General features: G+C 33.6%; 1 long non-coding RNA gene across 1 annotated transcript; it reads left to right on the forward strand.

Annotated features, from left to right (window-relative positions):
* Window positions 1-14,999: 14,999 nt before the first annotated feature.
* Window positions 15,000-23,156, forward strand: LOC143058561 (uncharacterized). Its single transcript, XR_012973118.1, has 2 exons — window positions 15,000-15,115; window positions 21,304-23,156. It is a non-coding gene; the product is annotated as an uncharacterized LOC143058561 (long non-coding RNA).
* Window positions 23,157-24,258: the final 1,102 nt, after the last annotated feature.

Genomic DNA, 24,258 nt, shown 5'->3' on the forward strand with positions numbered 1-24,258 from the left:
TATACTTTCCAGTTTCCATGTATCCAAATGGTTGGTTTGTATACAATAATACTTTGTAATGTTTTTCACTGAAAACGTAGCATTGAAGTGTATTTTCCGGAATTTGCCGAGCATCACCGGAAAGCCATGCGATAACGTTACGGAAAGGCATGTGATAACAATCGAAGCATGTGATAAACTTTTCATATCAGCCCGCTAAGCACCAATTAAAAAAATATGAAGTTTACGTAAATTTTAATGCTTTTATCATACAGTAAAATTCATATGTTATTTAGCCTAAGTATATGATAATATCAGATTATTACATGGCATTTTTCATATCGCATGTATTATCAGCCCTAGGTTCAATATCAGCCCAAGAGCCGCATGGCTCGAGGGCTAATAAAGTTTATCAACCTTCCTGGTCCGTCATATGGAATCACATGTGATAACGACTCGCTGTTTGTCTGTGTAGAAAGACGTGGTATCTTCAAAGTTTATACTGTAGACTATACTAACTCTAACGTGGTAAGTTGTAACTTGTCCTGGTTTCCCTACGTATCTGTATTCGCCGATAAGATTTACTATACTGACAAGAATGATCAGAGTTTAGTTTGTTGTTACTCTAATGGATCATGCGTTTAACTTATAGAGATACCTCAGTTTTGAAATTCCCGAGAGGCATCGCTGTAGATAATGATGAAAACGTGTTTGTTGTTGGAGGCTTGTCGTCGAGTGTGGTCATTATATCAAACGATGGAAAACATCACCAGGAAATCCTGACCAATGAGGATGGTGTCTTTAAACCAACCGCTATTTTCTTTGATAAACAGAAAAAAACTGCTTGTTACTAATCTAGAGCATTCAGCATTTATCTACAATTTTGCGTAAACGTGATTGCAATCCTAATGACCGGCACAACGCATAGTTAACAAGTCAATTATTTTTGCAAATCAGCAGACACTTGCTTTCCGTTACAGTGCCGTGTAAATCCAGATGACCGGCAGAACTATTTACAAGGATTAAAAAAAAAATCACCAACTTTATTTTTATGTTTAAAATTTTAGTGTCGTTATGAATTTGCATTTGCGAAGTTAATAAGTTGACCTAAAACATGTTTGCATGTATAAACTGAGATAAGATAGAATGATAATACCACTCACAGATAAAAACAATCACAGAGTTCGTCGTTGTGTTTGCTTTTTAGTTGTGTCCAGTTGCAATTATTTCATATATATATTCTGAACGGTAGATTTATGAGATATACAAAACATATACATATATTCGCTTTTAGCAGCCAAAATGGTTCAATTTTGTCAAAGTAAGCTATAAAAAAACACAATGAAAATGAAGTATTCACTTGCAAGTGAATAATTCGACCTCATAAAATCCATATTCATTTGAACTTCAATTTAACCTCTTAACCAGCGAGATGGACATCACATGCATTGTGCGTGTACTAGTTATTTAAAGGAAAAGAATATCAACATTGAAAATGAAACAAAGGTAAATCATTTGATGACTTATTTGATCCACAGAAAATCTTTCTCATACAGGTAAAAACGATGGGAAACATATATTGTAATCTATGAAATAAATTTAAACAAACCTATAAAAATCCAAATGCACGAGTTGGCTTGATATACTTATATCTATATTTATGTTTTCATCGCTTATATGTTCATCTGAGGACATTTCGATAGATAATGAGATGGAGTCTAGACTAATACACACACGAAACGAAGCTACATATCATCGCCCCTATTAATTGTTCACTTTTGACTTTTGATAGTTTGGATAAATGTTTTACATTGTTATAAATAAAATATAAGATTTTGAGTCAAATTGGTGACCAAGAATTTGACAGCTAGTGCCCCTTTAAATAATGATATTTTTAAAGGTCTGAAAAAAGAGGGACGAAAGATATCAAAGGGAAAGTCAAACTCATAATTCGAAAATAAACCGACAACGCCTGGCTAAAAATGAAAAAAAACCAAATAGACAATCATTAAAATACATGACACAACATAGAAAACTAAAGAATTAGCAACATCAACCCCACCAAAAACTAAGGGGTGATCTCAGGTTCTCCGGAAGGTTAAGCAGATCCTGCTCCACACGTGGAACCCGTAGTGATGCTGATGTGAGAAAAAATCCGGTAAAAAGTCTAATTCAGTAGGTCACATTCATAAAAGGAAAGGCGATTGTAGATACGACGTAAGGAACATATTCGATATCATTTACGAAACGGTTATTCCATAACGGTTAACCAACTCGTGATGGCGTCCGTAAAATATACAAAGGGATGATTTCAACTTCACCATTTGGAACTCTTGGTTTAATAGCTTCCTTGTGAGCAGCAACCCTCTATAGAGAAAATCATGATAGGAAATGCAAGAACGGGAATATCGTTTCAATTGGAAGATATATGCAGGTGCTGCTGGAATGTTGCTACTAAGAAATGGGAAGTTCACAATTGGATGGATAGCTTTCTTGTGAGCAGCAACCCTCTATCAAGAAATTAATGATAGGAAATGCAAGTCGTAATGTTTTGTTTTCAACCGACCCTCATTGTGAATTTCTAGATGTAAGTCAAGATATGATACCGACTTAACTGTATCTGTTGTATCCTTTATTTCTAGTGCAATGGGATAGATACGTTCAACATAGTCACCAAATTTTGAATTATTTAGTTAAAGAACGTCATCTATATTACACCAATAATCAGCAATGCACTTGCCGAGACAATACAGTTGATAAATGAGTTCCATTATTACATTATACAGAAACAATTTAAAATTTTCACTGCAGCATTTTATCCAAAATTAAGATTACCCTTAAGAAACTTAATATGATAGTTGAATCACGAGAGCAAAGAAACATACAATTTAAATAATATACAAATAGTGTACTAGTCACGCCATACAACAGTTCAAATAGAGAATATCTATAATATTTTGTCAGTGAAGTTTGATCAAAGATAAGTCATGTTTGTTTAAATCTTGTAACAATCTACAGAAAGGATGTACCGTGCATTTAAAATCATAAAAATAAGTTCAACAGTCAAAAATTAAAATGAAAGTCACTATTGGTCAAAATGAATATGGGATGTTTAAGTAATGGTCCTCCGAATTCAAGTTATTTTTGATTTGAGCTTCTTGATAAAGTTAAGGTGGTACCCAACACCTTGACTAACATTAATTTGTCTCGTTTAACTTTCATAAAATTTTGACAAAATATTTACTTTGACCCTTTGAAAAAAATGTAAAAATTTCAAAACAAATGAACCAATCAGTTTCTCGGAAAAAATTGGTTGGATACAAAGCAGTTTGACAAACACTTATTTTGATCATTGAGAAGCTTAATATTTCCATAACAATACAACGTGATTAAAATGTTTAGCTGATTTTACAGAGTTATCTCCCTGTAGTGTTAGGTACCACCTTAAATCACACTTTCATACTCTTATGTTATAAAGGGACAAGAGTAGTTTTCAAAGTTATGTATGACTGATGTGATATGTAAAGTTAAAATTTATAAAGATTTATAGTCAAACGGGTGTCTATGTTATCCCACCTCACAGTAAAGTTCGACATTTGTACTATGATATTTTGATGTAGATGGACAAGATGTTTAAGAGTATTTGCCATTTAAAGGTAAATATCATAAATTCCGTTTAATTTGATTTGAATTTGAAAAAAATGACGTCTTTAACATTAAACTGGTTGTACATGTGAAGTGCATTTATTCATGATACTCCCATTCTTCTATCTTTGGAGAAATAAACTTGCTTTGAAATAATACGATTATAGTATACTGATATACGCACAATTTCATTGTAAAATAAATGATAACAACTGTCATTGAAATTAAAAGAATATACTCTTGACCCTTACGACTTGCTTTCGTACTTCTTTGAATAATTGAAAATATTATATTATCAGGCATGTACGTACGAGCAACAACAATCACTCGCTGAATTTTTAAATCAGCATGGATTAAATTATTAATAGCTGAGCTATCGAGAATGTTCAAAATAGATAATTTAACCACTGCGAAAAAAAACAACGTTTTTGAAAATTTGATATTTAATAATCTTATTTTGAAAAGTATTAGAACTTTTTCTTCATTTGTTGCAATAACGGTTGATTTTTTTAGTGGTGCTTCACCTCACTACCACAACTATTGACTATTTCGTGGCGGCCAAAGCTTATAGGTGGAGGAATTTACAGTGTCAGGAGAGGACTTCCGGCAGGAATACTTACAAAGCCTGTCGATTCAGATTGAAGTCGATAGCACATTCCACTAGCTGGTTTCGAACTGATCTAATGACATCATAAGTGTTGACTGACACATGCATTTTATATATAACTATGTGGAATAGGTTTTTGTTTATTGCTCAAGGCCGTTATGTGACCTATAGTGTAACGTATATTCCATTCGGGCTTTGGTTTAGAGTTGTCTTATTGGTAGTCATACCACATTTTCTTATTCTTATAGTGAAACAGTATTTCTGAAATAACTGGGGAACCGACTCTAGCTGTATCAACGATGAAAAATAAATATGTTAATGATAAAAACGCTTGAAAGATCATATGTTTATTAGGCACAATGGATTTTTTTTGTAAATTATGCTTGTTTTTCAAAAATGAGCTTTTATTTCACTGCGATATTGTTGTTATTGTTTTGTTAAAGACTCTATTGTTTAATCATGATGACTTGCATTGAAGCTTCGTTAAAACGTGATCTTATATTTAATACTTAAACTATTTAATAAAAAAAAAAACAACGTCAAACCTGTCTTACTAGATTTTTTTTTACATGTGAGAAAGAATTTTATAAGACAGGTGAAAGATACAAAAAGGGACATTATTATCATAAGTCGAAAATAAAAAGACAACGCCATTAAAGGAGAAAGTCAAGCATACAAACAACAGTGCACACGATGATATCAGGTGCTCCTAAAAGGTATAGCAGACATTTCCTATCATGATTTCCTTGATAGAGGTTTGTCGCTCATATGGAACATATTAATCCAAGAGTTCCAAATGGTGAAGATTAAATCATCCCTCCTTAAATTTTACGGTTGCCATCACGAGTTTGTTGACCATTATGGAATATCCGATTTACAGATGATATCGGATATGTTTCGTAATTACATTCCTGTTTCCATTTCACGAATTAAACCTACAAAATTAGACTATTTACCGGGTTTGTCTGATTATCCGTGCAGAGCACCTGATATCACCCCTAGTTATTGGTGGGGTTCGTATTGCTTTGTCTTTAGTTTTTAATGTTGTTTCTTGTGCACTATTATTTGTCTGTTTGTCTTTATCTTTTTTAGCCATGTCGTTGTCATTTTAATTTCGATCTATGAGTTTGAATGCCCCTTGGTATCTTTCGCCCTTCGTCTATGAATTTGGTGGTAGACCATAAGGTATTTTTATTTTTCATCAAAATAATCCGCAGTTTTTCAAAAATATTGAAAACCTATGACAGCACAATCAAAAATATATTTCAATAGCATATAAGAAAGCCTCAAATACAGATAGAAACACTACAGTTTAGCTTTTGTATTTCTTTTTTCTTGGATTACACCATGGCGCCTTCCAATACAAGTACATGCGGAAAGTGTTCACTTCGACAGACAAAGAAAACATCTGAACAATGGTGCCCTAAATGTGAAGAAGCTCTTTGTAACGAGTGCACAAACCATCACAAAGAAATGAAGGCCACAAGAAGTCACAGACCCATACTAATCTCTAATCACAAGTTACTTCCGTCAGTAATGGCTGACATACATCAATCATGTATCTATCACAATGAACAATATCAACAATACTGTGTAAAACATGCCTTAACTATTTGTATGTCATGCATCAATGACCATCGCAAATGCAACGTCTCTACTCTTGAGAATGTCACCAACAATGTCAAGACCTCTGGGGATTTTCTAGATCTGGAATCTAGGCTGGACGACTTATTGCAAAACATCGATAAAATGATAAAAGACAGAAAAGCAAATTATTCTAACATTGAAAAAATTAAAACGCAACATGTTAATCACATTTCACAAATAAGAGTTGAGATAAACAGACATTTAGATGCTCTAGAAAAACAAGTTCTAAGAGATCGTGAAGAGAAGGAGGTTCAATGTAAGGAGGATATTCAGAAAGTATTATCGACAATCAAAGACAAGGAAGTTATTATAAGTCAATATCATTCCAAATTTAAAAACATCAAACAATATGCATCTGATCTTCAAACATTTAATGGAATAGGAGAAGTTGAGGAGAAAGTTATCGAATATTAAGCATATTTGCAGTCGGTGGTAGAGGCAAAAGGTTTCGAGCAGTTTGATCTTGTATTCAAGATAGACACAGATGTGCAAATTATTTTGAACGCACCAAAGCATTTTGGATCAACTGAAATCAAAGTCGGACCTAACAACTTCGAGTTTAACCGAGCGAAATATAAGCAAGCACAGTTGTGGGTAGTAGGGACGAAACAAACGATAAACGATGTGAAGTTAATTCTACAGAAAAAGATAAAAACATACGGCGGCACAGTTAAGGGTTGTTGTGTGTCAGAAGTAGGCGAATTTCTATTTATTGATAACTGGAGTAAAACAATGCTTCATGTCATATCGTCTGATAGCACATTAAAGTTCAACATGTCCCTTGATCCTTGTGATGTGTTTGATATAGTCTGTTTCGATAAGAATACTGTCGCTATTACAACTGGACAGTCGTTAAAGAAGACCGGTGTTTATATTATAGACCTTGAAAAACGAATTAAAATAGAATATCAATCCCTCCTAGGTCGCTCATACGGAATCACACGTGATCAATACTCGCTTTTTGTTTGTGTTGCCGCAATAGGTATATTCTAAATAAACATTGTGGATCATACCTCACACCTGATTAATCGTTAATTATCACTTAATTCTTACGTATCTGTTTTTGGCGACAAAATTTACTGCACTAACTGCAATGATCACAGTGTAGTGTGTTGTGATCGCAATGGATCACATGTTTGGATATTTAAAAATGAATCGGTTTTGAAACGTCCGAGAGGCATCACTGTAGATAATGACGGAAACGTGTTTGTTGTTGGGTATGCGTCGTCGAATGTAATAATTATTTCGAACGATGGGAAACATCACAAGGAAATCTTGACCAGACAGGATGGTCTTCGTAGTCCATCTGTCATTGTCTTTGATAACCAGAAAAGGGAACTTCTTGTTGGAAACCTTCTCTACAATGTTCATTATTAAAAGTTATTGAAATAAGAACAACAGACACAACTTCCGGTTCATTTTAAAATGTTAAATTTAACAATTTAATACTTTAAATTAATTTCAAATAATTTTTTAAGTAACTTTGAATATAAGTATTGATGTCTCCTATATTTACAATTTGTTCAATATGAGAAAAAAAAGATACGACGTGAATATTTGCTAGACATATATTACGTGACCTTATCCTTATTTTCTTATTAAGTGGAATAAAGTCATCATAGATACCATGATTGAAATTTAGTATTTAAGCGACACGCTTTTCGTATACACAATACTATCTGTGATGCCCGAACAATTTTTTAAAAACATATCGCACTAACTACTGGTATCTGTCTTCGTTGTTCTTATCGATTTTAGGTTTTTCGCAGGTTGGAACATTTCATGACGAAAAAAATCTACACACAAATACAAATGTCTTTTTCATGGTAGCAAATTACGCTTTAAATATCACTATAAATTATAAGTATACATGTTTACTTGACAGAACATCAACGGAACTGTGAAGCTTTTAAAACAATGACGCTGATCATATTTAAATAAAGGCAACAGTAGTATACCGCTGTTCAAAACTCATAAATCTATGGACAAAAAACAAAATCGGGGTAACAAACTGAAACCGAGGGAAACGCATTAAATATAAGAGGAGAACAACGACATGACACTAAAATGTAACACACATAGACAAAATCCCACGAGAATAACAAATATAACATATATATACAAGTTGCTTTCTTTAAAAAAAGAAATGCAATCGTAAACCCAAATGCTTGTTTGGTATTAAATATTAGATAATGGTTTACTTAAGATCTTTGTTTTATATAATTATTGTGGTATAAGAATTAAAAACTGACATTGATTGTTTACTTAATGAAATTACAATTCAATGTGGGTTGATATATTTTCGCTAAAGCTGTGATCACACATTCACGATTTTTACTGCCGTCCTTGACAGGACCATTCCCAATTAAAATTTGTCAAAAGTCTGATCAAGATCCTGTGAATCGTGGAAGGAAATTCAAACTTTAATTAATTAATCACGACAACAATCAGATATTGTTCAGGAAGCGTCGATATTCAACCGTTTCCAAGAGAATTTTTTCACGATAATCCCGTTCTCAATCCGCTTCTAATCCGATTTGTATCTTTCGCAAAGTAAAATTCGACCGAATTGGTCACAACTGCATCCCGATTCTACCGAATGTAATCCGACAGAGATCAGAACGTGACCAGACAGTGAACCGACGCTGACAGAAGTTATCTGTTCGAAAACTGTCGACATACTCGGGATGATCAGGTACTGTCGGAACGGAATTCTATCACGATCCTCTCTATCTCATTGCAAACGTCTTTGTCTGGTCTCAGTCGTATTGTATTCTGTAATTGTCGGGACTCTGAGGTGGGTATCATTGGCGAATTTTCGGCAAAGACGGTTTGAAATCGACTAGATCTGGATGCAATCTGGACTCAATCGGCAGAAAAACATCAATGAAAAATTTCCCCAGATCATTCCCGTTCCACAGGACACCGTCCAGAAAACACAGAACAATGTTAGAATTTTTATCCGATACAGCAGAATCTGTCACGACATAGTCACGCTTGTCATCCGACTAGACAAAGTCGGCTGAGTTTCCCCGAATGTTACGGGACGCACCTAAATGTCGGGGTGCTTCGCCGAACTATCAAGACCATTCCCGACCCGTAGCCTATCTGTTACGAATTTAAACGACTGCGTTCAGACAATGAATGGACATTCCAGATAATTGAGAATAGTAATCCGACTTTTTCACTTTCGTGTCTTATCGCTGTCTGATCTCAAACGGGAGCAATAATCGGCAATGTGTGGGGTGCCTATAAAGTGCGAAACGAAATAGAAACGAAAAGAAACGAAACGAAAAGAAACAAAACGAAACGAAAAGAAACGAAAAGAAACGAAAAGAAACGAAATAGGAACCAACGAAAAGAAAAGAAACGAAACGAAATCAAATTACGGATCACTTGATTTTTTTTTATCTTTCTAAAAACAAAACTTAAAAAAGTTCATAAAATACTTAGACGTATACAATATTGTATTGCTAGTGTATGTGCCTTATTGTCTTTATAAATATATATATATTGAAATAATTTGCTATTGAATTTAAAAATACTTCGTTGATTGAAATTATACTTATTTACTTTGATTGTTACCGGCACTTCAAAACTTAATGTACTAATTCAGAACCAGCCTCTTTGCTTCAAACATAAATCAATAAGAAAAACTGATCGATGCCAGTTTGATTAACGACCTTGCTTTTCAAATCACTTTGAAGTTCCTCTGAAGTTCCATATTCCCACAGAAGGGTGTTGATCACGTAGCAGTTTCTTGATATATGATAATATTTATATATATTCTGAACTCCAGACACGTTTTTAATGTTAAAGAGAGCAGTAAATATTATGCGAGACAAAAGTAAATTTTATTGCCTTGAATTCCGCCGTCATTCCCATTGCTTTAAAAATGTATCAAATCTTCTTACTTGCAAAAAGATGAAGCTTGTTTATGTTGAAAATAGATTATTCTCATTTTTACCAATATTAAAATCAAATGTTCCTAACTGAATAATATACCTCAACTGCTCAATATTAATATAACAGTAGTTAGTATGATTGCGACTGGGACAGCTATATCTAACACGGACCCAAAACGACGCGGATGTGAGCAGCCATGTCACCGTACGGTCTTCAACAATGAGAAAAACGTGCACTATGTGTAGCTATTAGTAGTATATAGGAGACACATATAAAACAACATAACAATGTAAAAATCAGTTCGAATTCGCCACGATAAAACAAAACAGCCAACAAATAAATTTCATAAGGTATCGATCAAAACTTATGTAAATTACTGAAAGCTAGTTCAAAGAGAATTACAATTATAAAATAAAGTTTCAGATTTATACACGTCCAACAGATTATTCTACAGTAGAAAGCATGATTTTAATGCAAAAAAAAAGTATTAGTATCAACAAGATTTAGAGGTTTCTGATTAACATTATCATTTATTATTTTAAAGAGGCATAGTTCTTAGGATAATGATGTCATCGAATCCCAAATTTATCTTGAGGACTTTAATTACACTGCAATCTTCTATATCTTGATAAGATAACAAAAAGGAAGTTCATTTAAATTTGAATGTTTTGAAATGCCTGTTATACAGATGACGTAGGATATATCTTCCAATTGTCTTTCTCTTAATTGAATGTGACGTCAATGTACTGAATGAGACTTAGCATCTATTGTGTAGTTGCATGAGCAAAACAAAGGATGTAGCTTGTGAAGCAAGGTCTACTCGCCCTTTCGGAGTATCGTATATATTACCCCTGTGTCTGTTGTCTTCAGTCTAAAGTTTTGCATTTCCATGGCGACAAGTTTCTTTCGTGATTTATAAGTTCCAACGTTCTTTTAATATCGCCTAGCTACCTCTCTCAAGAAGACAATAATTTGTCATTAAACAGATTATATCTGCTTTCAAGAATGGTCTCAGTTACGGTGCTTGTAGGAATTTGTTGTTTGGAAAATAGTTATCTGTTGCATCTCCGCTATTTTGTTGTTTTTCGTGAGGGTGAGGCACACTGACTGGCCTATCGGAATTAACGTCTTTACAGTTGTCATCCTGGCTGTTTCACATGGTACACTGGAGCATACAAGTTTAAAACCGACTAAGGCACGGACTATTTGACTTTCTTTTTTTTCGATCCAAGTGCTGGACAGATATTGTTTTTACCTAAATCAGGGCCAGGATATTTTTTAGAACCCCCCCTCCCGCAATTAAGTGAAATGGTCCGTGCCTAACCGTGTCCGTCTAGTATAATTTATAGAGTTCATTGTCAAATATTATATATTGTGTTTAAGTCGTTCCTAAACCACAGCTGGTTAACGATTACGCTGAGTTTCACAGTTTTTTTTTCTCAATTAAAAAAAAATTATATCAAACTAGACAATAAATAATATTTATAAATACAATTTGATTTAAATTTTATTCCTCAGTTCGTTTCGTTTCTTTTCTTTCGTTGGTTGCTATTTCTTTCCGTTCCGTTTTATGTTGATTTCGTTTCTTTTCGTTTCGTTTTGTTTCTTTTCTTTTCTTTTCGTTACGTTTCGTTTCTTTTCTTTTCGTTTCGTTTCTATTTCGTTTCGCACTTTATAGGCACCCCAATGTGTGATCCCGCCTTAAGGAATCATTGCCCACGACCAAGGAATATTTGTTTCTTCTCTCTCCCGAAAGACAATATGCTGAGTCAACCACTGGATGTTCCATTTTAAGGTGCTGGTTTTTTTATAAGAGTTATTTTTTTAGGCTAAAGTTCAATTACAAATGTGAAGAAATGTAATTAATTGATGATTACTTGTGTTCAAGAAATGCAGTACGTGAACCTGTAAATAGCTGTGGTGTTTTTTTTGATAAAATTTGATATGTTCATGGTTATTTGAACAATGGCTTGATATTGATCATTATTAATATCTTTACACCTGCTCTGCAAAATTTTTGTGATGCTTATGGTAGTAAGCATTGGCAATTTTAAGTTGTGTGCTTTCTGCATGCTCTTAAAAGTTTTAGATGGCAAAACGCTTATGTTAAAAACAAAAACTTATTAAAAATTTTAACTCGCTTTAAAGATATTTTCTGAATGTTCCGAGTAAGAAGCATGTTGTTTGGTGGTTGTCTTTTTTGGTGCAGTTCATATTTGCTTTCTGTTTCTGGTTTGAAGTTAGCAGTTACATGTATAGTATACATGTAACTGCTAACTTTGACTACACTGTGTCTAACACTTCATGGAGAGTTGTCTAATTGTTTTTCCTGCCATATTTAAAAAGATATTCCCTCTGAAATTTGACTAATTCATTAGAATAATCTATATAATAATACACTTATATATTGAAATTGAACAGAAGTTGCCTTGTTAATTTTTCTTTATTGACCCATCTTTTTCTCTCTTGCTGGATAGTTTTATACTGTTCATTTGGGGGTACTGTGAAGCCTACACTGATCAGTGAGATGGCTCAAAATCCCCTTGCACTATTTTACATTGTCGTACTTAATATATACTAAAACCGAAAATTCATCATCTGATCGTCTTCAAGAAATAATAATTATTTATTTTTATTTTTACGAACATTTTGAAGAGCCTTTAAAATTACAATAGGAACATATAGTTAGATAATCTGTTCCCTGACCATATATGATAGAAATTATTATTGGTTATCTCTGTCTACATCTATCATCACTCGGTGTCTATAAAAAAACCATTTGATATCTTAACGTCGATCCTGTTAAGTCTGCTAAAATTGCATGCATGATTAATTTTAAGGTTATCAATCGTTATTTAAGCGGCACATTTAATTTGTTATGTCATTGCTTGTTTACATGAAATCTTTTCTCATGAATTAACTCAGCTGGTAACCAGGTTTCAACGTTTGACTCTAATTAAAATAATTATTACGGATATATGTAAGGTAAATATTAGAAGCTTGCAATTGCGTGCAAGGAAGTATTCAAATGCTCATTAACATAGCTTGTGTCATGATAAATTTTGCATCTCTATAGCAACTCATGATGCTAATGCTTATTCAACAGGTCAATTGATAAGCCATTGCGCATGTATATGAAAGGTGGCAATAGAAAGGACAGATGTATTCCGAATAACATCCGGTGTTCCGAAAGACTACATATATCGTCCAATATATACTGCGTAAACCCTCAGGGGTTTACGCAATAACATCCCTTATACACATTCTGAAATAACTGGGGAACCGACTCTAGCTGGTATCGATGTCATGTGTGACAGACACACAATAAATTTTATCGATGTCATGTGTGACAGACACACAAGAATAAATATATTTAAAAAGTATAATCACAAAAATACTGGAAAATAAAAAAGAAAAGTCCCTAATCAAGTGACAAAATTAAAAGCTCAAATACATCAAACGCTGTCATTTTCTTAACCTGGTACAAGCATTTTCCTATGTAGAAAAGCTGGATTTAACACTTTTATGACAGTGAAAGACAAAAAGTAAAACGACAAAAATACTTATCTCTGCGGAAAATTCAAAACCGAAAGTCCATAATCAAATGTCAAAATCAAAAAATAAAACACACCAAACGAATAGACAACAACTGTCATATTCCAGACTTGGTACAGGCATTTTCGTAAGGCGAACGATATCAAAGGGAAATTCATAAATCAAAATTAAACTGACAACTCAACGGTTAAAGCGAACGAACAGACACACAAGAATATACATATACTTTGTATGTTTAAGTGAACACTAAGTACTGAGTAAAACGACCCGACAAAATATCTGCGGTGATCTCAAGAAGAGAAAGCAGATCCTGCATCATATACTGCACCATCGTGTTGATCATGTTAGTACAAATCCTTGGCAAACTAGAAATGAAATATTAAAGAAAATCGTAAAAAAAAATATGTGTATCAGACACACGAAGACTCAGTTTGTCTTTATTGATACATTAGAGTTAATTGTTATTAACATAAATCAGCCACAATCGATAACCTTCAATGAAAGAATTTTGTCCAAAATTGGGATTATCATTATCAAGAGAGCAAAGTCATTGCGAACAGATACATACAATTATTTATCAGCTGTTATCAAATCATAATCAAATAGTGCATTAGACAAATGCTAGTATATGACTTATATTTGTTGACATAGAATATATCAATCGGCAATGTTTGATCAATGATAAATAATTTCTGTCTACTTCATTTTGTCCCAATTTACGACAATTTTTTTGTTATATTCATTAAACATGAATATAAAACATTTTTAACGTAGTTTTTTTGCCCCTAAACAGTAAATTTTCTATTGATCTATTCAAAAATTGTCAAGTAACCTTGGTCCAAACTCCCGTAGGCAATTTCGACCTTTGGTGGATTTTGGGTATTCCTTTTGAAATTCCGTTGGTCATAAAGATTCTATGATGTTTGAGTCTTGATAATTTTTATAATTTTGAATTTCAGCGTTACTGCTGACGGTATATTAAGAAAAGTGCGTTAGGCATAGAAGCTATTGCGTCTTACTTTTATCACATAAGTGTATGCATTTAACCCACCATTTTCTTCATAAGAGAATACCTGTACCGAGTCAGTATTATGACAGTTGTTATCCATCATTTTGATGTGTTTGAACTTTTGATTTTGTCTTTTGATAAGCAACTTTCCTTTTTTCAGGGTTTAGTTTTTTTTTGTGATTTTATTTTTAGTACACTCAGTTCCAATCACTCTGCAAGAATCATTTTCCTATGAAATATTCACTTTTTCGTTTCTGCATTAATTTGTCAGCTAGTTGTTTATTACTAGTACACAAGAAAAAAAATCATATGAGATATTCAGTTTTTTGTTTCTGTACTAAATTTTAGTTTGTTGTTGGATACAAGTACGTGGAATGAATTATTAAAAAGCTTGCCTAACGTGGAATTGATTTTTTACATTTACATTTTTCTCCTAAAGCTGCCTTCGAAACAATTATGTACGAAAATCCGATAGACGTACCAGGGTAGTTTGCATACTTATGTTGTATATGACTGGCGGGATATGTATGATATCTATAACTATCAATAAATGATTGGGCTTCCATGCTTTTTCCTACGGACAAAATGTATACGACTAACACATGTTTAAGATTACCCAAATTGTTTACACATTTATTTATCAGCCGTTTTCCCACCCCACATTAAAGTTCAATTTTTTTTATATACTTAATCGATTCAAATGGATAAGACGTTTTTGACCAATTGAAATATCTATATATACAAAGGGAACTATTACCTTATGAACGGTACGTCCTTTTTATAGTTTTGCTTTTACTGCAATCGCATTTCTATAGCTTTTAAAAAAAATGCAAATCTTGTTCAAATCTCGATTGTTACTTTAATTTTTTTGTTTCTTTTCGAAATATTTTCATCAATCAAATTTAATAGCGTTGACGTCATAACTTAACCCTGGTTAGAAAAGTGAAGCGCATTGGTAGAGTATACCCCAAATACACTTTGTACGTACAAATAAGGACGCTTATAAATATTAAAAATAAAGTGTCCTGAGTTGCTACGGTAATGCTCTTTTTAATTAATAAAGAGGTATTTTGGGCAAAATACATTACTTTGCAGATGGTAAGATTTTTATTGACATTATCATCAGTAATTGGTTTCCCTATAATACATTGCTGATATATGTTATAGAAAAAAAAGTCATTCATTCATTTGCCACTTATGAGAATCATCGAGTGAGTGTCGGTCGTTATTTTTTAAGGACACTTTTAATTTGAGTTAATTTCTTTTAATCTACAAACTTATATATATATCATGCTGTCTCTTTCTGTGACTTATAATGCAATCTTCACAATGATCTCCTTGCAATATTGTTAAAATTTGTTTGTATTGCAACATTACTGCCCTGAATATAAAGATGATTGAAAAAGCTACAACATGTACTGATAAACATCTGCGCTTCCATGCCAAGACATTCGAACTCAAATGTTTACCGATGTTTAAATCTTCTAAATTTGATAAATCTTTGATGCACAAAGAGGTTGACAGACTCGTTTGAACTCTTAACGGAACCGGTGCCTTGACAGTGTAAGCTTTTCTTACTATGCATGCATCATCATGATTACCTGACATGTGAATTCACAATCTGAAAATACGACACAACTGGCTAAATTACTAATCAGACAACACTACTGGTATCTTAAGATCTCAGACCACAACCATATATATTGCTAGTGAGTTGAGATACGGACACATAGTGTCTGGCTCATAGTTGGTCATTAATTATGTTTTCCTAAATCACCCGTAGAAGCTAGATATAATCATTATATTGGGCCAAGCGACGACGTTTTAAATCTGTGTGAATTAAAAATACACTTGACTAGAATGAATTCTATTAACATTCGAAGCATTTAAATGTAAATCAAAGTAAGTTGAAAAGTTTCCAAAATACCTATATAGTAATTCACCCACTAAATGTAATGTCATATACTTTTTTAATACTGTTTTACGAACAACTATTACTCGAGCAAAACATTTAAACTTTATTATGAGTTTTATCCCGCAATTGGTAGTCTTATCATACATATACAAATCAACAGATATCACTAGGCTGTATCTGTATACTACACAGATATCGCTTTAAAAGCTCCGCCCACTGCCGGACTACGTTATTGTATTGAGGAGTGTTGTATAAACATGTGTGATCTCATAATGTGCATTACAGACGTATTACTTGACCTTATGCAATAAGCTAACAAAAGATTGATTTACGTTCAGTTTGTTTTGAAGCATTATTTTTAGAGCAATAAGAATAAAATCCATTTTCTGCTAACAAACAAACCAAAACAGCAGGATCAAATCCATTTTCTACAACGCTAATCATCAGGTTAAAATGTAACATGTGTATATGTGTAGCACCAAATCAACATTTCAGCATGATAAGTGAATGTCAAATTTAGTACAAAATTCTGAAGCGTAGGACAACTCATACACTTTTGTTTCAAATTGGACAACGTTTTGTTATTTATTTTTGCTGTTGCAATTAGTCGGCCTGCTAAAGCTATCAATACACTTGTTTGTCAGTCTCGTACAAATACAGCTGATATTCAAAGACACTAAACAGTTACACTGTTAAGCCAGTTGATAATACTTTGAACGACAAACGACAAAATTAGTTTACTCGCGTAACGGTATTAACCATATGTGGATTCTTAAAAATTCTAAATAACTTCTGGACAATTTTAAATTTCGGTCTATTTCTGAAATTATTTCTAACATACCACCATCCCAAATGTGAAATAATAATTGTTTTGAATAAACACGGAACGCAAGTATTTCTTCCAATGTAACGTTTACAATTATCTGACGTCAGACACGCGAAGCAATAAATGTTTTTTTTTTTAATTTGATAGATGTTTTTGTGCTTTTTAGTGAATGATTGTTTGTTTTGAGATTGTAACACAATGATGACTGCTGTACCCATATTTTGACTTTTATTTATTTTGTCTGTTTTGTACGAAAGCCTAAAAGGGACACCAATTTTTTTTTATCTCGTAAATAGTTATCAAATGTACTAGGATTATAATTTAGTACGTCAGACGCACGTTTCGTCTACATAAGACTCATCAGTGACGCTTATATCAAGCTAAACAAAAACAAAGTTGACAGCATTTAGGATCCAAAATTCCAAAAAGTTGGACCAAATACGGCTAAGGTAATAAATGCCTGGGATAAGAAAATCCTTAGTTTTTCGAAAAATCGAAAGTTTTGTAAACAGGAAATTTATAAAAATGACCACATTATTGATATTCATGTCAATACCGAAGTGTTAACTACCAGGATTATAATTTATTACGTCAGACGCGCGTTTCGTCTACATAAGACTCATCAGTGACGCTCATATCAAAACATTTATAAAGCCAAACAAGTACAAAGTTGAAGAGCATTTAGGATCCAAAATTAAAAAAGGTTGGGCAAAATCCGGCTAAGGTTATCTATGCCTGGGATAGGAAAATCCTTAGTTTTTCGAAAAATCCAAAGTTTTTTAAACAGGAAATTTATAAAAATGACCACATTATTGATATTCATGTCAACACCGAAGTGTTGATTACTGGGCTGGTGATACCCTCGGGGACGAAACGTCCACCAGCAGTGCCATCGACCCAGTGAGTTAAATAGTTATCAAAGGTACCAGGATTATAATTTAGTACGCCAGACGCGCGTTTCGTCTACATAAGAATTATCAGTGACGCTCATATCAAAATATTTATAAAGCCAAACAAGTACAAATTTGAAGAGCATTTAGGATCCGAAATTCCAAAATGTTTGGCCAAATACGGCTAAGGTAATCTAAGCCTGGGATAAGAAAATCCTTAGTTTTTCGAAAAATCCACAGTTTTGTAATCAGGAAATTTATAAAAATGACCACATTATTGATATTCATGTCAACACCGAAGTTTTGACTACTGGGCTGGTGATACTCTCGGGGACGAAACTTCCACCAGCAGTGGCATCGACCCAGTGATGTAAATAGGTATCAAAGGTACCAGGATTATAATTTTGTACGCCAGACGCGCGTTTCGTCTACATAAGACTCATCAGTGACGCTCATATCAAAACATTTATAAAGCCAAACAAGTACAAAGTTGAAGAGCATTTAGGATCCAAAATTAAAAAAGGTTGGGCAAAATCCGGCTAAGGTTATCTATGCCTGGGATAGGAAAATCCTTAGTTTTTCGAAAAATCCAAAGTTTTTTAAACAGGAAATTTATAAAAATGACCACATTATTGATATTCATGTCAACACCGAAGTGTTGATTACTGGGCTGGTGATACCCTCGGGGACGAAACGTCCACCAGCAGTGCCATCGACCCAGTGAGGTAAATAGTTATCAAAGGTACCAGGATTATAATTTAGTACGCCAGACGCGCGTTTCGTCTACATAAGAATTATCAGTGACGCTCATATCAAAATATTTATAAAGCCAAACAAGTACAAATTTGAAGAGCATTTAGGATCCGAAATTCCAAAATGTTTGGCCAAATACGGCTAAGGTAATCTAAGCCTGGGATAAGAAAATCCTTAGTTTTTCGAAAAATCCACAGTTTTGTAATCAGGAAATTTATAAAAATGACCACATTATTGATATTCATGTCAACACCGAAGTTTTGACTACTGGGCTGGTGATACTCTCGGGGACGAAACTTCCACCAGCAGTGGCATCGACCCAGTGATGTAAATAGGTATCAAAGGTACCAGGATTATAATTTTGTACGCCAGACGCGCGTTTCGTCTACATAAGACTCATCAGTGACGCTCATATCAAAACATTTATAAAGCCAAACAAGTACAAAGTTGAAGAGCATTTAGGATCCAAAATTAAAAAAGGTTGGGCAAAATCCGGCTAAGGTTATCTATGCCTGGGATAGGAATATCCTTAGTTTTTCGAAAAATCCAAAGTTTTTTAAACAGGAAATTTATAAAAATGACCACATTATTGATATTCATGTCAACACCGAAGTGTTGATTACTGGGCTGGTGATAACCTCGGGGACGAAACGTCCACCAGCAGTGCCATCGACCCAGTGAGGTAAATAGTTATCAAAGGTACCAGGATTATAATTTAGTACGCCAGACGCGCGTTTCGTCTACATAAGAATTATCAGTGACGCTCATATCAAAATATTTATAAAGCCAAACAAGTACAAATTTGAAGAGCATTTAGGATCCGAAATTCCAAAATGTTTGGCCAAATACGGCTAAGGTAATCTAAGCCTGGGATAAGAAAATCCTTAGTTTTTCGAAAAATCCACAGTTTTGTAATCAGGAAATTTATAAAAATGACCACATTATTGATATTCATGTCAACACCGAAGTTTTGACTACTGGGCTGGTGATACTCTCGGGGACGAAACTTCCACCAGCAGTGGCATCGACCCAGTGATGTAAATAGGTATCAAAGGTACCAGGATTATAATTTTGTACGCCAGACGCGCGTTTCGTCTACATACGACTCATCAGTGACGCTCATATCAAAACATTTATAAAGCCAAACAAGTACAAAGTTGAAGAGCATTTAGGATCCAAAATTAAAAAAGGTTGGGCAAAATCCGGCTAAGGTTATCTATGCCTGGGATAGGAAAATCCTTAGTTTTTCGAAAAATCCAAAGTTTTTTAAACAGGAAATTTATAAAAATGACCACATTATTGATATTCATGTCAACACCGAAGTGTTGATTACTGGGCTGGTGATACCCTCGGGGACGAAACGTCCACCAGCAGTGCCATCGACCCAGTGAGGTAAATAGTTATCAAAGGTACCAGGATTATAATTTAGTACGCAAGACGCGCGTTTCGTCTACATAAGAATTATCAGTGACGCTCATATCAAAATATTTATAAAGCCAAACAAGTACAAATTTGAAGCGCATTTAGGATCCAAAATTCCAAAATGTTTGGCCAAATACGGCTAAGGTAATCTAAGCCTGGGATAAGAAAATCCTTAGTTTTTCGAAAAATCCACAGTTTTGTAATCAGGAAATTTATAAAAATGACCACATTATTGATATTCATGTCAACACCGAAGTTTTGACTACTGGGCTGGTGATACTCTCGGGGACGAAACTTCCACCAACAGTGGCATCGACCCAGTGATGTAAATAGGTATCAAAGGTACCAGGATTATAATTTTGTACGCCAGACGCGCGTTTCGTCTACATCAGACTCATCAGTGACGCTCATTTCAAAATATTTATAAAGCCAAACAAGTACAAAGTTGAAGAGCATTTAGGATCCAAAATTCCCAAAAAGTTGGGTCAAATACGGCTAAGGTAATCTATGCCTTGGATAAAAAAAATCCTTAGTTTTTCGAAAAATCCACGTTTTGGAAACAGGAAATTTATAAAAATGACCACATTACGAGATAATTATCGCGTAGTACGAGTTAAGAAGTTTTTGTAACTCTTAATTACGAGATAGTTATCGCGTAATTACAATAAAACTATCGCGATATCACGAGATGTTATTTTTTTTTATCTCGTAACACGCAATAATTTTTCGTAATTACGCGATAGTTTTTCTCGTAATGACGAGATATTAATCTCGAAATTAAGAAATAAATATTTTTGGTGTGTGTCCCTCATAGGCTTTCGTAGTTTTGTGAAAGTATCGTTGTTAATATTACGGAATTTGATGCGACTGTCATATAAGTGAGAGATTTAGTGCTATAATACCAGGTTCAATCTACCATTTTCTACATTTGAAAATGCCTGTACCAGGTCAGGAATATGACAGTTGTTGTCCATTCATTTGATGCGTTTTGTCATTTGATTAGAGAATATTCCTCGGAGTTCAGTATTTTTGTGATCTTTATTTTTTATTATCTTTATATATTAAGCAAAAACGATAGCCTCATATAAATATAAGTTAAGTTTTATAGAGATATTAGATACTAACTGACATCTTTTAAATTTGTTTTAGGAATCACAATGGCCTCTATAATCAATAGATGTGGCATATGTTCACTTAGACAGATTACAAAAACATCTTCCCACTGGTGTCCTGAGTGTAAAGAAGCCATTTGCGATGAGTGCAAAGAGCATCATAAATTACTGAAAGCGACCAGAAGTCACAAACCCACTGCAATTTCCAGTTATAAGTCACTTCCGTCAGTCATAACTGGCATTCAGCATTCATGTATCTATCACAATGAACAGTATCAACAATACTGCGTTGAACATGCCTTGCCGATTTGTTTTAAATGCATAAATGAGCATCGGAAATGCAACGTGACTACTCTTGAAAATGTCACTGTAAATGTTAAGAACTCCGGGCAATTTTTAGATTTAGAATCAAGGCTGGAAGACTTATTGCTAAACATCGATATAATGAAAAAAGACAGAAAAGCTAATGTGACTGGCATTGAAAATTTGAAAACGCGGCAAGTTGCAGAAATTAAAAAGAAAAGACTTGAACTAAACAAACATTTAGACAATCTTGAAAGACAATTTATTAAAGATATTGAAGAAAAGGTATGTAAATGTAAGGAGGGTATCCAGAAAGTTGTATCGTCGATAAAAGAAAAAGAAACAGTTATTCATCACTGCCAGGTAAATTTCCAAAGCATAAAAAAATATGCATCCGATCTTCAAATATTTCTTGCAATGAAAGAAATTGAGTTGAAAGTTGACGAAAACGAAAAGTATCTGTACTGTTTGTCACAATCTAAAAGTTTTGAGCAACTTGATATTGTGTGTAAGAATGACACAGGTGTTCAAAGTATTTTCAAAAGTTTAAAATTGTTTGGCATAATTGAGATTAAAACTCGAACTAAAACTATTGATTTTATCAGAGCGAAGGATAAACAGGCACAGTTCCAAGTAGCAGGGGCGAAAAAGACGATAAACAATATGAAGTTAAATATGCAGAAGAAGATTCCAACTTACGGAGAAGAAGTAAGGGGTGGTTGTATTTCAAAAGAAGGGGACGCTTTGTTTACTGATTATTTTAATAAGAAATCGCTTAACGTTATCAAATCAGATGATACCCTGAGATATATCATGCCGCTTGATCCTAGTTATGGGTATGACATTACATTTATCGATGAGAAAACTGTCGCTATAACATCTGGTCATTTATCGATGAAGACCGGAATTGACATTATAAACATAAAGAACCGCAGTAAATTGAACTTCATCAGACTTCCTGATCGTACATATGGTATCACATGTGATCATGGCTTTATATTTGTCTGTGTTTCAGAATGTGGTATATACAAAGTAAATACGTTGGATTATACCACAAGTCGCGTAATCAGTTGTTCTTTGCCGGCATATTCCTACGTATCTGTATCCACCGAAAAGATATACTACACTGACTATAAGGATGCCAGTGTAATTTGTTGTGATCATAATGGCTCACGTATTTGGGTTTTTAAAGATGATTCAGTTTTGAAAATACCGAGAGGCATCGCAGTAGATAATGATGGTAGCGTGTTTGTTATTGGACATGGATCGTCAAATGTAGTCATTATATCAAACGATGGAAAAAGTCACAAGGAAATCCTGAATAAAGAGGATGGTCTCCGACAGCCATCTGCAATTTTCTTTGATAAACAGAAAAGGGAACTCCTTGTTGCAAATGATAAGCAAACTGCCTTTCTCTACAATATAACGTAAAAGTTATGATGCCAAACAAATAACATTTAATTGTACAGTGCCATGCTTTACACGAATCAGTTTAAATGATTTCAAATAATTAAAAAACCTATAAATCAAAATAAAAAACGAAATCTTGAATTGTCTGCAATTGAATTAAATTGTATAAACATTTAATACTGTTATAATTAATCAAAATTAGATTGATTGATATTGAAAACTTGAAGGAGATTTCCAAGATCACGTCTTATATATATATATATAAAAGTATTTGAAAAACGACAGAAGAATTGTGAACATTTGCCCACGTTAAAGGTAGAGCCATTTTCAAATTTATTTCATACGATAAACAATAATCATTAACTATAGCTACCACTGATTGAAATGTTTTGAATTGACTTCGGCCTTTTTTGAATGATTAGGAAATCAAAAGTTGTTTTACCCCGCTTGATAAGCTGTCGTATTTGGTAAAACGCAAAATAACAAAAATACCAAACATAAATTCAAAATGAATGTGGCAAAATACATGCAGACTCTCTAAGATATTGCAACGCAACCCAAATGAATGTTAAAAAAAATCGCCAAATTCAACAAATATGTTGTCATTATGAAACTCCTGCATATTGATCACTTGTTTCTTGGTTATGCATATTTACCTGTTTTCTTCACCTTTAGCAAACAATATCGTATGTTATCCCAAAAGCAACATATTTATTACGTACGTACCATGTGTATATTGAAAAGCATTGTGGATTATACTTTATAGACGATTGTCCAATTTAATATAGAAAAAAAACTGTTTCTTTTTTATACTTTCTTATATTATACAACTTTGTGTTTTATCTGGACCTTAGCCTGTTTTAATATGAGCATCTCTGATGATTCTTGTGTAGATGCATGGACTTTTGGCTCTACAAATTATAAGTTCGATATCTTTGATGAGTATTTGCAATCATTTGTTTGGTGACACCGACAGTGGACGTGTATCCTTGGTCTGTATGAGCAAAGTCGTCAGCATTGTTGAATGAAATATCATTGATATGATAATTTTTTGTATTTACAATATACCAAAAATTTGATTACTAGTACTCAATATTTATTAAATATTTTTTTACCACAATGAACACTCAATAGAAGCCGGATTTAGCAAAATTTGTGGTTTCATTGCTTTTCAACTCTGTACTGAGTTTGTTCTTCTAGCTGTTTTGATTTGAACACCACAAGTCTTAGATATACGAAACGCGCTTCAGGTGCACCAATCTGTAAGCATATGGCCCTT

This window comes from Mytilus galloprovincialis, chromosome 14 (genome assembly GCF_965363235.1).
Source record: "Mytilus galloprovincialis chromosome 14, xbMytGall1.hap1.1, whole genome shotgun sequence".
In the NCBI taxonomy this organism is placed as follows: Eukaryota; Metazoa; Mollusca; class Bivalvia; order Mytilida; family Mytilidae; genus Mytilus; species Mytilus galloprovincialis.